The 15,568-nt window shown below is 43.3% G+C and overlaps 1 long non-coding RNA gene across 1 annotated transcript; it reads left to right on the top strand.

Moving 5' to 3' along the window:
• The first annotated feature begins 2,886 nt into the window (after positions 1-2,886).
• LOC118965564 lies at positions 2,887-9,826 on the top strand. The gene is made up of 4 exons (XR_005052973.1): positions 2,887-2,993; positions 4,404-4,706; positions 6,328-6,456; positions 9,055-9,826. It is a non-coding gene; the product is annotated as an uncharacterized LOC118965564 (long non-coding RNA).
• Positions 9,827-15,568: the final 5,742 nt, after the last annotated feature.

Raw genomic sequence — 15,568 nt, 5'->3', positions numbered from 1 at the left:
AATTCGCTTGAGTCTACCTGAAGTGCTAAATGGGCAGAGTTAACCAATGTCGGGACTATTCTATTGGTTCCATTAAGACAGGAAAGATCAATCAAGCACAGATTAAGTATTTGAGATTATTTCAAATAGTATTTGAACACAGGTCTGCTGTTTGTGTCTGTGTGTAAACTCTCAGACATTGCTGATTCGGACACTGACTCTGACCCTCCCTCACCATCCCTCTCTTCTCTCCATGTAACTCTGCTCCAATCGGATCTTCTATGGATCAGTGTTACCCCACTCCCACCTCCTCCTCCGTTGCCATGGTAATTCTGTGGGCAGGACATTTTGAAGAGGGGCATGGTCTTGGTCTTGGCCACTTTGTCAAAGAAAAGCGATGTCGGCCATGTCTTTCCCTCACGGGGACAGGGAGACCACGGGGGGAACTCGTACCCCCACAGGACCTCATCAGGCAGGTAGGAGGTGTGCACCTGGTAGGTGACAGAGGAGGGCTTCACCGTGGCGCTCATGATCACCAGCAACTCAGTGTGTCCATCCCCAACCTGGGGAGGGAGGGAAAAGAGTGTTTCAGGACAGGAAAAAGCACTGACACACACTTCTAGGGTGCATTCCAACTAGCACTCTATTTCTTATGTAGTACACTACTTTTGACCCTGACCCTAGTTAAAAGTAGTGCACTATAAAGGGAACAGCGCGTAGCCTTGGTAGCCCAGGTCCTGAGCGGGCTGCTGCCGTCTATGATGTGATAGAAGATGAGGGGGGAGGATGAGGAAGGGGCTGTCGCTGGACATGTCCACCTGGAAGGGAACGTTCCGTCATATTCACTAGGGGGTCACGTTGGGAGTGCGTCCCAATTGGCTCCCTATTGCCCTCAAGGGGAAATTTGTCTTTGACACGATGAGGTAAATCCCATTTACAGGAGAATGTTTTGTTCGTAGTTGGTTGGTAAGAACCTGATGTCACAATGTAACTGTTGGCAAAAGACACAAAAAGACTACACTGGCAGTTAAGCACACACACACACACACACACACACACACACACACACACACACACACACACACACACACACACACACACACACACACACACACACACACACAGTTAGTCTCCATCCTCTCACCCAGCAGAGCTCCATGCACAAACGCCACCAGATACCACAGAATCCTGAACAGGAACCACGCCCCCATGAAGGTAAGCCTGAGGAGGAAGAACTCCTAATGCCACTGCATATCCAGGAAGGTCTTCCAGAGGTCGCAAATGTACAGGGCCGACCGCCCACTGATGTGCTCAATGAGTATGTTAATGCATCCATCCTTAGACAGAACACGCCTCCTCAGAGTCCCACCCCACCGGGGCACTCTGCAGGGCTGCCTGCCCCCCAATAGGGGCTTTAGAACGTCTATCTGTGTCTGGAAGTGACACCTTCTGAGGGGAGGAGCTTCGGGAAGAAGGAGTGTAGCAGATGTCATCTGTCAGTAAAACAGGAAGGAAGGAGAGAGACATTAGGCAACGTCGTTGCCATAGTAACAAGGCATGAAATATTTATGTGTTTGAGCCAATCAGTTGTGTAGTGACAAGGTAGGTGTAGTATACAGACGATAGCCCTATTTGGTAAAACATGATGTCTTCACTATTGTTCTACAATGTGGAAAATAGTAAAAAATAAATAAAAACCTTTGAATGAGTTTGTGTGTCCAAACTTTTGACTAGTACTGTATATGTATTAGAGTATTCGGCTATTTCTGCCACACCCATTGCTGACACGTGTATGAAATCAAGCTCACAGTCATGCAATCTCCATAGACAAACATTGGCAGTAGAATGGCCTTACTGAATAGCTCTGTGACTTTCAACGTGGCACCGTCATAGGACTTTCCAAAAGTCTGTTCGTAAAATTTCTGCCCTGCTAGAGCTGCCCCAGTCAACTGTAAGTGCTGTTACTGTAAATTGGAAACGTCTAGGAGCAACAACGATTCAGCCGTGAAGTGGTAGGCCACAAATGCTCACAGAACGGGACTGCCGAGTGCTGAAGCATGTAGTGCATGAGAACATAACTTGCCCAAATGCATAGTGCCTAATGTAAAGTTTGGTGGAGGAGGAATAATGGTCTGGGGCTGTTTTTCATAGTACAGGCTCCTTAGTTCCAGTGAAGGGAAATCTAAACGCTACAGCATATATTCACATTCTAGATGATTCTGTTTTTCCAACGATTAGGGGAAGGCTCTTTCCTGTTTCAGCATGACAATGCCCCAATGCACAAAGCGAGGTCCATACAGAAATGGTTTGTCAAAATCGGTATGGAAGATCTTGACAGGCCTGCACAGAGCCCTGACCTCAACCCCATCGAATACCGTTGGGATTATTTTTTAATACATTTTCAAACATTTCTAAAAATCTGTTTTTGCTTTGTCATTATGGGTTATTGTGTATACAGTGGGGAGAACAAGTATTTGATACACCGCCGATTTTGCAGGTTTTCCTATTTACAAAGCATGTACAGGTCTGTAATTTTTATCATAGGTACACTTCAACTGTGAGAGACGGAATCTTAAACAAAAATCCAGAAAATCACATTGTATGATTTTTAAGTAATTAATTAGCATTTTATTGTAGAGCCCTACCAGAAATGTACATGTTAAAAACGTTTTAGAGAAAATATAATTACACAATAGCAAATCTAATATTTTTAAGTTGATTTGTAACATGATAAAAATGCATTCTACCATGTCTTTAATTTCACAAACACCTGAGTTTGGAGAGCATTTTCAGTTCCTAACTAAATGTCTAATGTATTGGAAACAGGTTTTCCAGTCATTTCAAATGCCATGGGACATGTTAGAATTGTGGTCATTGATATAAAAGCCTTCTAGAGGAAGAGGAAGTCTAGGCCTATGTGACAATACTTCCTCATTTAGGTTTAGTCATTTGTCAAAGTATGGCGACTGTGTATTTCACCCTCGCTATTCTACTAACTCTCCTCCATCATTCAGGTAAAAACATTTTATAAGACATCTGTATAGTGATATAGATTATATTGATTAGACAAATGTCTATAATCTGATTAGTAGGTTAGTAAGTAACAGGCAGTATCATTTGTACTGATTATTCTGCTTATAACCAGTCAAATCAGTGTACTGGTTGTCTAACCAGTGGATCACACAGGAACGCAGAAGAAGTCATAATCTAATGAAGTACTGAAGTTTTAGGTCATGTGATGTGTTTAACTTTACAACATTCACGTAATTTATTGACTTTTAAATTGAAAATATGTAATTAACTTTAGGGCAACATTTTTGGATGATACTGTAGTTTTAAACACATGTTGAAGCTACACACGTGTTTACAAGTAATGAGTAATACAACCATTTTGGGTTGTGATAGTATACTGATAGTATACCGTACTGTGAGGAAAAGTTCTGTGTCAGTTACAAGAAGGCTACTGACAGGAAACTACGCCACAATGCCATTTGAAGCAAGAAAACTTCTCACTATCGGAAATGCACAGCTCAACTTGTTTTCAGACATGTCTGTTAGAATCAACCAGAAATATGTCCACATTTGAGCATCCAAGTTATCTGTGCTTTTAGGCAGATTAGGTTGTACTTCCTGGAGTTATACTTCATCAAGTTGCTTTTACTGAACGGTTTCTAACACTGAACTTTATTTTTACTTAACCTTTTGGGCGGCAGGGTAGCCTAGTGGTTAGAGCATTGGACTAGTAACCGAAAGGTTGCAAGTTCAAACCCCTGAGCTGACAAGGTACAAAATCTGTCGTTCTGCCCCTGAACAGGCAGTTAACCCGCTGTTCCTAGGCCGTCTTTGAAAATAAACATTTGTTCTTAACTGACTTGCCTAGTAAAATATATATATATTTTTTTTAACTAGGCAAGTCAGTTAAGAACAAATTCTTATTTACAATGACAGCCTACCAAGGAACAGGTGAACTTCCTTGTTCAGCGGCAGAACGACAGATTTTTACGTTGTCAGCTCAGGGATTCGATCCAGCAACCTTTTGGTTATTGGCCCAACCTGCCTCCCCAACTGAACAGTTGATAGTGTGTATCATATCCTAGTTCTTTATTGTAAAAGTACTTCTGTATGACTTGTAACAAAGGTTGTGACTCTGTTGATCTAAAGGCAGCTGATCTTTTTAATGGGTTAATATTGAAACCGTTTAGCAAATAGGGTGTGTAGAGAAATTCTAGCCCAAACTACAAAGCCTGCAAATTGGGTCATTACGATGTGTCAGCCAGTTTGTTTTTGCAAATAGCCAATCATTTTGCACATTTTCCTTTAAGGGGTTGCGTTGCTAAATTCATATCCTACTGCTGTATTTGTCACATTGTTTGATGGGCTTTTTCATGTTTTTTTACATGAAGTATTCTGTGTGTTTATTTCAGAGCCCAGTGCTGAGACCTCTGTGTTTGTGCTGAAGGGACAGGATGTTCGCCTGAATGTCCAGACAAATGTTACACTGAAAGAAGATGTCGATGTGCTATTTTGGAAGTTTAACAGATCAGTCAATGTTGTAAAGTACCCACCAAAAGTTACCTTTGAAAGGTACCGAGGTAGGGCTGAATTTAGTGAGGGAGACTTCTCTCTGCTACTGAAGAACCTCCAGGAAGAAGACAGTGGACTTTATGATGCAGTAGTGTCTGGTAACAATGAAAGAAACGTTGCTAAATACTTGATAAAAGTCCAAGGTATGTCTGACAGTTTTCTATTTTATTATATAGTGACAGTTACAGTATCAATCAATAGAGCTAAACATGGTGTACAGGTTAAATGCATATTCATTGGGACTCTAGCTCATGTACTCAGGTTAAAGCACTAACAATAAATGGTTTCTATATGTTTTCAGTGAGTTGTGCTTCCAGTCCTGACAGTGAACTCTGACTCCACCATCAATGACACCTGTACATGCACATACAATAAACTAGTCCACATGTTATAGAAACTCCACTCCAGAGCTGACTGCCCTTGACCAGCAGAAAACCATCCTGTGGTGTACTGCATTAGCATCGAATAGCACCCGCAATATGCAACATTTCAGGGAAGTTAGGAACCAATATACACAGGCAGTTAGGAAAGCAAAGGCTAGCTTTTTCAAACAAAAATGTGCATCCTGTAGCACAAACTCTCAAAAGTTCTGGGACACTGTAAAGTCCATGGAGAATAAGAGCACCACCTCCCAGCTGCCCACTGCACTGAGGCTAGGAAACACTGTCACCACCGATAAATCCACTATAATTGAGAATTTCAATAAGCATTTTTCTACGTCTGGCCATGCTTTCCACCTGGCTACCCCTACCCTGGTCAACGGTTCTGGCTTAGAATATGTAGAAAACTACAAATACCTAGGTGTTTGATTAGATTGTAAACTCTCCTTCCAGACTCACGTTAAGCATTTCCAATCCAAAATAAAATCTAGAATTGGCTCCCTTTTTCACAACAAAGCATCCTTCACTCATGCTCCGATCCTCAACTTCGGCGATGTCATTTACAAAATGGCCTCCAACACTCTACTCAGCAAATTGGATGCAGTCTATTACAGTGCCATCCGTTTTGTCACCAAAACCCTATATACTACTCACCACCTCGACCTGTATGCTCTCGTTGGCTGGCCCTCGCTTCATATTCGTCGCCAAACCCACTGGCTCCAGGTCATCTGGAGCCAGTGGTCTTTGCTAGGTAAAGCCCCGCTCACTGGTCACCATAGCAGCACCCACCCGTAGCACGCGCTCCAGCAGGTACATTTCACTGGTCACCCCCAAAGCCAATTCCTGCTCTGGCCGCCTTTCCTTCCAATTCTCTGCTGCCAATGACTGGAACGAATTGCAAAAATCACTGAAGCTGGAGACTCATATCTCCCTCTCTAACTTTAAGCACCAGCTGTCAGATCACCTCACATATCACTGCACCTGTACATAGCCCATCCAACTACCTCATCCCCATACTGTTATTTTTTTTCTCCTTTGCACCCCAGTATCTCTACTTGCACATTCATCTTTTGCACATTTATCACTCCAGTGTTTTAATTGCTCAATTGTAATTATTTCACCACTTTGGCCTATTTATTGCCTTACCTCCCTTATCTTACCTCATTTGCACACACTGTACATAGACTTTTCTATTGTGTTATTGACTGTATGTTTGTTTATTCCATGTGTAACTCTGTGTTTGTGCCTCACTGCTTTGCTTTATCTTGGCCAGGTCGCAGTTGTAAATTAGAACTTGTTCTCAACTGGCCTACCTGGTTAAATAAAGGTGAAATTAAATTTTAAAAAATATGCTTTGCTGATTTTGATATTTTGTGGGAGGAAGCAGAGGAACTATCGTGGGAGGAAGTGGACGACAACTCCGATGTCAAAGTCTGGATACCTGTCGGCGTCATCATCATAGTTGGATTATTCGTCCTGATTAGCATTGTTCTTTGGCGAAAGATAAATGAAGGTAAGCTCGGATCAATCTTATTACAGTAACTTTATTAACTATTGTGAATACTGGTGATAACAGGATGTGATTAAATCACAACTTTGAATATATTATATACACATACACACACATACATATACACACAAATACCTACATACATACATAGTACACATACATCACCGTTCAACATTTTGGGGTCACTTAGAAATGTCCTGGTTTTTGAAAGCAAAGCACATTTTTTTGTCCTTAAAATAACATAAAATTGATCAGAAATACATCGCAGACATTTGTAAATGACTACAGTAGCTGGAAACGGCAAATTTTTAATGGAGTATCTACAGAGGCGTACAGAAGCCCAATGTCAGCAACCATCACTCCTGTGTCCTTCTTTAGACTAGTTGAGTATTCAGCATCAGCATTTGTGGGTTCGATAACAGGCTCAAAAAGGCCATAAACAAAGAATTTTCTTCAGAAACTTGTCAGTCTATATGAGAAATGAAGACAAATCAATGCGAGAAATTTCAAAGAAACTGAAGATCTCGTACAATGCTGTGTACTACTCACTTCACAGAACAGCACAAACTGGCTCTAACCAGAATAGAAAGAGGAGTGGGAGGACCCGGTGCACAACTGAGAAAGAGGACAAGTACATTAGAGTGTCTAGTTTGAGAAACAGATGCGTCACAAGTCCTCAAATGGCTGCTTCATTAAATAGTACCCGCAAAACACCAGTCTCAAAGTCAACATTGAAGCGACAGCTCTGGGATGAGGGCCTTACAGGCAGAGTTGCAAAGAAAAAGCCATATCTCAGACTGGTAAATAAAAATAAAATATTAAAATGGGCAAAAGAACAGACACTGGACAGAGGAACTCAAAAGAATCTGCCGTTTCCAGCTACAGTAGTCATTTACAACATTAACAATGTCTACACTGTATTTCTGATCAATTTCATGGTATTTTAATGGACAGAAAATGTGCTTTTCTTTCCAAAACAAGGACATTTCTAAGTGACCCCACACTTTTGAACGGTAGTGTATATACAGTTTGGACACACCTACTCATTTAAGGGTTTTTCTTAATGTTTTACTATTTTCTACATTGTAGAATAATAGTGAAGACATCAAAATGATGAAATAACACATATGGAATCATAAAGTAACCAAAAACGTGGTCAACAAATATTTTATATTTGAAGTTCTTCAAAGTAGCCAACTTTTTCCTTAGTGACAGCTTTCACACTTTCTGCATTCTCAATGTAGAAAATAGTAAAAATAAAGAAAAGCCCTTGAATGAGTAGGTGTGTCCAAACTTTTGACTGGTACTGTATATATACACTACATTGGCCAAAAGTATGTGTACAGCTGCTCGGCGAACATCTCATTCCAAAATCATGGGCATTAATATGGAGGTGGTCCCCTCCTTTGCTGCTATAACAGCCTCCACTCTTTTGGGAATGCATACCATTAGATGTTGGAACATTGCGGCGGGAACTTGCTTCCATTCAGCCACAAGAGCATTAGCGAGGTCGGTCACTGGTGTTGGGTGATTAGGCCTGGCTCGCATTCGGCGTTCTATTTCATCCCAAAGTTGTTCAATTGGGTTGAAGTCAGGGCTCTGTGCAGGCCAGTCAAGTTCTTCCTCACTGATCTCAACAAACCATTTCTGTATGGACCTCACTTTGTGCACAGAGGCATTGTCATGCTGAAAACAGGAAAGGGCATTCCCCAAACTGTTGCCACAAAGTTGGAAGCACATAATCATCTAGAATGTCATTGTATGCTGCAGCGTTAAGATTTCACTGGAACTAAGGGGTCTAGCCCGAACCATGAAAAACAGCTCCAGACCATTATTCCTCCTACACCAAACTTTACAGTTGGTTCTATGCATTCTGGCAGGTAGTGTTCTCCTGGCATCTACCAAACCCAGATTCATCTGTCAGACTGCCAGATGGTGAAGTATGATTCATCACTCCAGAGAACGAGTTTAGACTGCTCCAGAGTCCAATGGTGGCGAGCTTTACACCACTCCAATCTTAGGCTTGAGTGCGGCTGCTCGGTCATAGAAACCCATTTCATGAAGCTCCCGATGAACAGTTCTTGTGCTGACGTTGCTTCGAGGCAGTTTGGAACTCGGTAGAAGTGTTGCAACCGAGGACCAACAATTTTTACGCTCTACGTGCTTCAGCACTCAGAGGTCCTCTTCTGTGGGCTTGTGTGGCCTACCACTTCGTGGCGGAGCCGTTGTTGCTCCTAGACGTTTCCACTTCACAATAACAGCACTTACAGTGGACCGGGGCAGCTCTAGCAGGGCAGAAATTTGACGAACTGACTTGTTGGAAAAATGGCATCCTACGATGTTGACCCGTTGAAAGTCATTGACCTGTTCAGTAAGGCCATTCTACCGCCAATGTTTGTCGATGGAGGTTGCACAACTGTGTGCTCGATTTTATACACCTATCAGCAATGGGTGTGGCAGAAATAGCCGAATTCACTCATTTGAAGGGGTGTCCAGATAACTTTACAATGTGGTAAACAGTATACATATATACATATGTGGAGCGTCTCTGAACATCTTACCTTTAAATATTTATTGTATTTTTATGTTGTTGAATTATAGGTGACAAAGAGGAAATGATAAACACAGAGTATGCTACAGTCAGGGTAAGATACTGTACCTTAGCTTCTGTCATTTAAAAAACTAGAATGTTATTGGAAAATGTTGTTACGTTCCCCAGTTTCTGTGTGGTAGTTTGTGTATTTGAGTGTGTTTCAGGAGATGGCTTCCTGAAATCCCCTGATTGGTCGACTCCATGGCTAATTGGAGAGCTGACCCCGCCCCCTCATCAAGACGCAGCTGTCTCCAATTACTAATTTCTTCTGAAGCTATATAAAAGCCAGGGTTCTGTTCAGAAGTGAGATCATTGCAGGCTGAGATCATTGCAGAAAGATTGATTGTGATTTAGAGAGAGCATAGCTGAGAGAGGAGGCTGAGGGTCATATTATGTTTGTTGTTTCTGAGAGTGATACAGGCAGTTGGTTTGTACTGTGTTAGTTTGTTGCATTATCAGATAGAGCTTATTTGATGTCCTTTGTTTCTTAGTTTGTTCGTGAACTTGTTTAATATTCTGTTTCTTTTTTTCCCAGGGGGAAGGGGAAGGCACCTAGGGAGTGCTTAGGCAAGAGGCCTGCGGGCATACATATACCCGTAGTATATTCACTGTCTAGGCACACTAGGTAAGACCTGGGCGGACCACCCCCTGTATTTTGGTTAGGGCACCAGGTGGTGCTAAGTTAGATAGGTGGTGGGTAGGCAGGTTAGATAGGAGAGGGGGGGCTTTGACATTTACTTTATTTGCTTTGGTTCCGTCCAGCCCCTTTTCCCCATATTACCGTGTGATGGAATAAATTCCTTGTAAACGGTACCACATTCTGCCTTTTGTTATCCTTACTCGCACCTACAGTCCTCTTTCGCTAAAAAAATATCTTTGAGTTAATAAAGCTGCATACAAACATGGTCTCTTTGTTTTCTTGAGTAATGGAGCTCCAAAATGCAGGTGTTTCAGCCTAGCTCAGTGCTTTCTGTGGTGGTGGTGGGGCAAGCCAGCAGAAAATACGCGGTAGAGTTTCACACATTGGCTGCTGAGAGTGCCTGTAATCCGGAGGCTCTGTTCAATACCTTCCTTCGGGGGAAATAAAAGACGAGTTTGCAGCGCAGGGGTTACCATTGGACCTCGATTCCCTCATCGCCCTTACGATTAGGATTGTTGGGCGTCTACGACAACGTCGGGGTGAGAGGTCGCGTTTCAGAAACATTCATTCATCCACTGCTTGCTCACCTCCAGGGACCTCTGTATTCCTTCGAAGTGTGCACTTCCGAGAAGAGCCGATGTCACCCAAATTCCCTCGAATCATCGGCGACGAGTGAGTCGGTTACTTATAAGCCTATGCAATTGGGCAGAGCTGGACTATCGCCTAAGGAATGTTCCCGTAGGCTGAGCTCCAACTGTTGTCGGTACTGTGGGGCTGCGGGACATTATATAGCCACCTGCCCTGTTAAGAAACCTATTTAGTAGGTACAAGTACTCTGGTGAGCAAAATTGGGAATCCTCTAATTCCCATCCACACTCCTTTTTTATGATACTGCTGTGGGGAGACCAGTCTAAGTCTCTTCGGGTGTTCATTGACTCCGGGGCGGATGATAGTTTTATGAACGCTACCCTAGTTTCTGAATTATGTATCCTCACTCAACACCTCTCTGTTCCCATGGACGCTAAGCCATTGGAAGTGTTACCCACAGCACTGTTCCTGTTAATCTGCGGGTTTCAAGAAAGCACAGTGAGGCAATACAGCTTTTCCTCATTGAGTCCCCCATGTTCTTGTTGTTTTGGGATTTTCTTGGCTCCAAAAACACAACCCCGTTATTAACTGGACCACAAGTTCAATCCTGGGTTGGAGTCCGTTCTCTCATTCCCATTGTCTCAAAGTGGCGCAGCCTTCCCTGAGACGTCCTCATCAGGGCTGAAGTAAAGCCTCATATTTCTCTGCCATTCCCGCAGAGTACCATGCCATCCTGGAGGTCTTCAGCAAGACACGGGCTACTTCTCTTCCCCCGCATTGTCCCTACGATTGTGCCATTGACCTTCTCCCAGGCTCCAACAGCCAGGACTCTCTGGCTGTTGGAGGCATCCGTCCTTCTGCATCCCCTGCCTGCGCAGGGTTTTTCTTTGTGGAAAAGAAGAACAAGACCCTGAGTCCGTGCATTGACTACCAGGGTCTTAATGACTTAACGATCAAGAATCGTAACCCCCTTCCACTCCTCTCCTCTCCTTTCGAACCTCTCCAGGAGGCTACCATCTTCTCCAAGCTGAACCTTCGGAGTGCATACCACCTGGTTCGGATATGCGAAGGAGATGAGTGGAAGACAACCTTCAACACTGCCAGTGGACATTATGAGTACCGGGGTCATGCTGTTTGGACTCACCAACTCACCACTGTCTTCCAGGCCCTGGTAAACGATGTGCTCCGTGACATGTTCAATTGATTCGTGTTCGTAAACCTCGACGACATCTTGGTGTTTTCCCGCTCTGCCCAAGAACAAGTCTTCCATGTTTGTTTGCTGTGAGACAGGAAATTGAGCTCAGGTGCATCCTGTTTCCATTGTCAACATATGAAATCTAAAAAAACATGGTTGTGTATAATTAAATGCTTTTCAAATTATCTATGAATTAAAATGCAATGTGTCTCACCTACAATACAGTCCTCAGATGTGAATAACCATTAAATCTTGAAAGAAAAATAATGGGCATGTTACTGAGAATGTTGAGGTAATATTTTGTGAAGCCTAAATATAATATTTTCTAAATGTTTTGAGGACCTCCAAGACAAAGTAAAATGTATATTGTGTGAATATCAATGTTCAACCTAAAACATATGATGTGAACATCCTAAAAACCAACCAAAAACCATGTATTTAATTCTTACATTAAGTTAATGTGCAACCTAATTTAAACATATGAATGTTATCAAAACTAAGCACCAAAAAATAGACACATGTAAAGTGTTGGTCATGTTACATGAACTGAAATAAAAGATCCCTGAAATGCTTCATAAGCACATGAAGCTAGTTTCTCTCATTTTGTGCACAAATGTTTTGATCCATGTTAGTAAGCATTTCTCCTTCGCCAAGGTAATCCATCCATCTGATGTGGCATATCAAGAAGCTGATTTAAAAGCATGATCATTACACAGGTGCACCTTGTGCTGGGGGTGAAATACAACTAAAATGTGCAGTTCTGTCACACAACACAATGCCACAGATGTCTCAAGTTGTTTTCAGGGAGCATGCAATTGGCATGCTGACTGCAGGAATGTCCACCAGAGCTGTTGCCAGAGAATTGAATGTTAATTCCTCTACCAACGTTGTTCTAGAATATTTGGCAGTAAAAGTACATTTGCAACTGAGACATAAGCTGAACAAGTTCCACAGACAAGTGACTGAAAGAAATTGAAAAATGTGTCCCTGAACAAAGGGGGTTCAAATCAAGAGTAACAGTCAGTATCTGGTGTGGCCACCAGCTGCATTAAGTACTGCAGTGCATCTCCTCCTCATGGACTGCACCAGATTTGTCAGTTCTTGCTGTGAGATGTTACCCCACTCTTCCACCAAGGTACCTGCAAGTTCCCTGATATTTCTGGGGGTATGGCCCTAGCCCTCACCCAATGATCCAACAGGTCCCAGGTGTGCTCAATGGGATTGAGATCCGGGCTCTTCGCTGGCCATGACAGAACACTGACATTCTTGTCTTGCAGGAAATCACGCACAGAACGAACAGTATGGCTGGTTGCATTATCATGCTGGAGGGCCATGTCTAGATGAACCTGCAGGAAGGGTACCACGTGAGGGAGGAGGATGTCTTCCCTGTAACGCACAACGTTGAGAATGCCTGCAATGACAACAAGCTCAGACCGATGATGCTGTGACACACCGCCCCAGACCATGATGGACCCTCCACCTCCAAATCGATCCCGCTCCAGAGTACAGGCCTCGGTGTAACGCTCATTCCTTTGACGATAAACGCAAATCCGACCATCACCCCTGGTGAGACAAAACCGCGACTCGTCAGTGAAGAGCACTTTTTGACAGTCCTGACAGTCCTGTGGTCCAGCGACAGTGGGTTTGTGCCCATAGGGCGACGTTGTCGCCGGTGATGTCTGGTGAGGACCTGCCTTACAACAGGCCTACAAGCCCTCAGTCCAGCCTCTCTCAGTCTATTGCGGACAGTCTGAGCACTGATGGAGGGATTGTGCGTTCCTGGTGTAACTCGGGCAGTTGTTGTTGCCATCCTGTACCTGTCCCGCAGGTGTGATGTTCGGATGTACCGATCCTGTGCAAGTGTTGTTACACGTGGTCTGCCACTGCGAGGACAATCAGCTGTCAGTCCTGTCTCCCTGTAGCGCTGTCTTAGGCATCTCACAGTACGGACATTGCAATTTATTACCCTGGCCACATCAGCAGTCCTCAGGCCTCCTTGCTGCATGCCTAAGGCATGTTCACGCAAATGATCAGGGACCCTGGGCACCTTTCTTTTGGTGCCTCCATGCTGACTTTGGTCATCAGCTGTGCTTTAGTGGTGTTTCCTCTGAGACATTGGTGCGGCTGGCTTCCGGGTTAAGCGTGCAGTGTGTCAAGAAATAGTGCGGCTTGGCAGGGTCGTGTTTCGGAGGACTAATGGCTCTCGACCTTCGTCACTCCTGAGTCTGTACAGGAGTTGCAGTCATGGGACAAGACTGTAACTACCAATTGGAGAGAAAAAGGGGTAAAAGTACAAAATGATAACAATTATAATTGAAGTGGTACAGGGCCGTAGTGAACGCCATTGTCGCCATTACTTCAGCCGGTTAGATGGGGTGAGGCTCACACTGTTCTCGGTCAAATTTATCCCTGTCTCCCTATATAACTTCTGGATTTATTTTATTTTATCTAGTAACCAGAAGGTTGCAAGTTCAAACCCCCGAGCTGACAAGGTACAAATCTGCCGTTCTGCACCTGAACAGGCAGTTAACCCACTGTTTCTAGGCCGTCATTGAAAATAAGAATTTGTTCTTAACTGACTTGCCTAGTTAAATAAAGGGAAAATAAATCTACTAATTCTAACATCTTTATATGTAGCCCTTTTCTATTTTTGATATTGCTCAAATATGAGCTGTACCATTTACACTTCCGGTTACTAGTCCAACGCTCTAACCACTAGGCTATGCTGCCGGCCCTGCCGGAATCACTATCGCCATAACTTTGAGAGAGGACAGTCCAGAACAGTTTAGGGCATTTCTGATTCAGGAAATCCAGACACCGCATTACTAATTATTACATTCCCAATTTTAAGACAAATGTCAAAGAGCATCACAACACACTGTTGAAACCATTTTGCATATTGGTTTATACTCCCTTATCATATTGGCGACCTCACCACAGAATTGCAGGGTCAAGGAGTTGGAGGGCTAAGCCTTGCTGTCATGCCCTGACCTGAGATATTTCTGTTTTCTTTATCGTTGTCTCTGATTGGGGATCATATTTAGGCAGCCATTTTCCCTTTTGTGTTTGTGGGTCCTTGTCTATATGTAGTTGCCTGTCAGCACTAGTTTGTATAGCTTCACGTGTCATGTTGTTAGTTTGTTCAGTGTTCATTCTTAAAATTAAAGACAATGTACGCATACCACATTGCGCCTTGGTCTCATTCATATGACAATCGTGACAGAAGAACCCACCACAAATGGACCAAGCAGCGTGTTCAGGAGGAATGGACCTGGGAGGAAATACTGGATGGAGCAGGACCCTGGACGTAGGCGGGGGAGTATCGCCTTCCTAAGGAGGAGATAGCGGCAGCGAAAGCGGAACGGCAATATTACGAGGACGCACAAGGAGATTGGCTGAGTCAGGTTGGAGACCTGAGCCAACTCCTCGTGCTTACCATGGGGAGCGTGTGACTGGTCAGGCACCATGTTATGCAGAGATGCACACGGTGTCTCCAGTGAACATTCATAGCCCAGTGTGCTCTATTCCAGCTCCTTTCATTTGCCGGGCTAGAATGGGCATCCAGCCAGGACGGATGTTGTCGGCTCATCGCTCCTGGTCTCCAGTACACCTCCTTGGACCAGGATATCCTGCACTGGCTCTGCGTACTGTGTCTCAAATCAAATCAAATCTAATTTTATTTGTCACATACACATGGTTAGCAGATGTTAATGCGAGTGTAGCGAAATGCTTGTGCTTCTAGTTCCAATAATGCAGTAATAACCAACAAGTAATCTAACTAACAATTCCAAAACTATTGTCTTGTACACAGTGTAAGGGGATAAAGAATATGTACATAAGGATATATGAATGAGTGATGGTACAGAGCAGCATAGGCAAGATACAGTAGATGGTATCGAGTACAGTATATACATATGAGATGAGTATGTAAACAAAGTTAGTAAGCATAGTTAAAGTGGCTAGTGATACATGTATTACATAAGGATACAGTCGATGATATAGAGTACAGTATATACGTATGCATATGAGATGAATAATGTAGGGTAAGTAACATTATATAAGGTAGCACTGTTTAAAGTGGCTAGTGATATATTTACAT

This window comes from Oncorhynchus mykiss, chromosome 8 (assembly GCF_013265735.2).
Source record: "Oncorhynchus mykiss isolate Arlee chromosome 8, USDA_OmykA_1.1, whole genome shotgun sequence".
NCBI classification, from domain to species: domain Eukaryota; kingdom Metazoa; phylum Chordata; class Actinopteri; order Salmoniformes; family Salmonidae; genus Oncorhynchus; species Oncorhynchus mykiss.
This window is presented reverse-complemented; position numbering and strand designations above follow the sequence as displayed.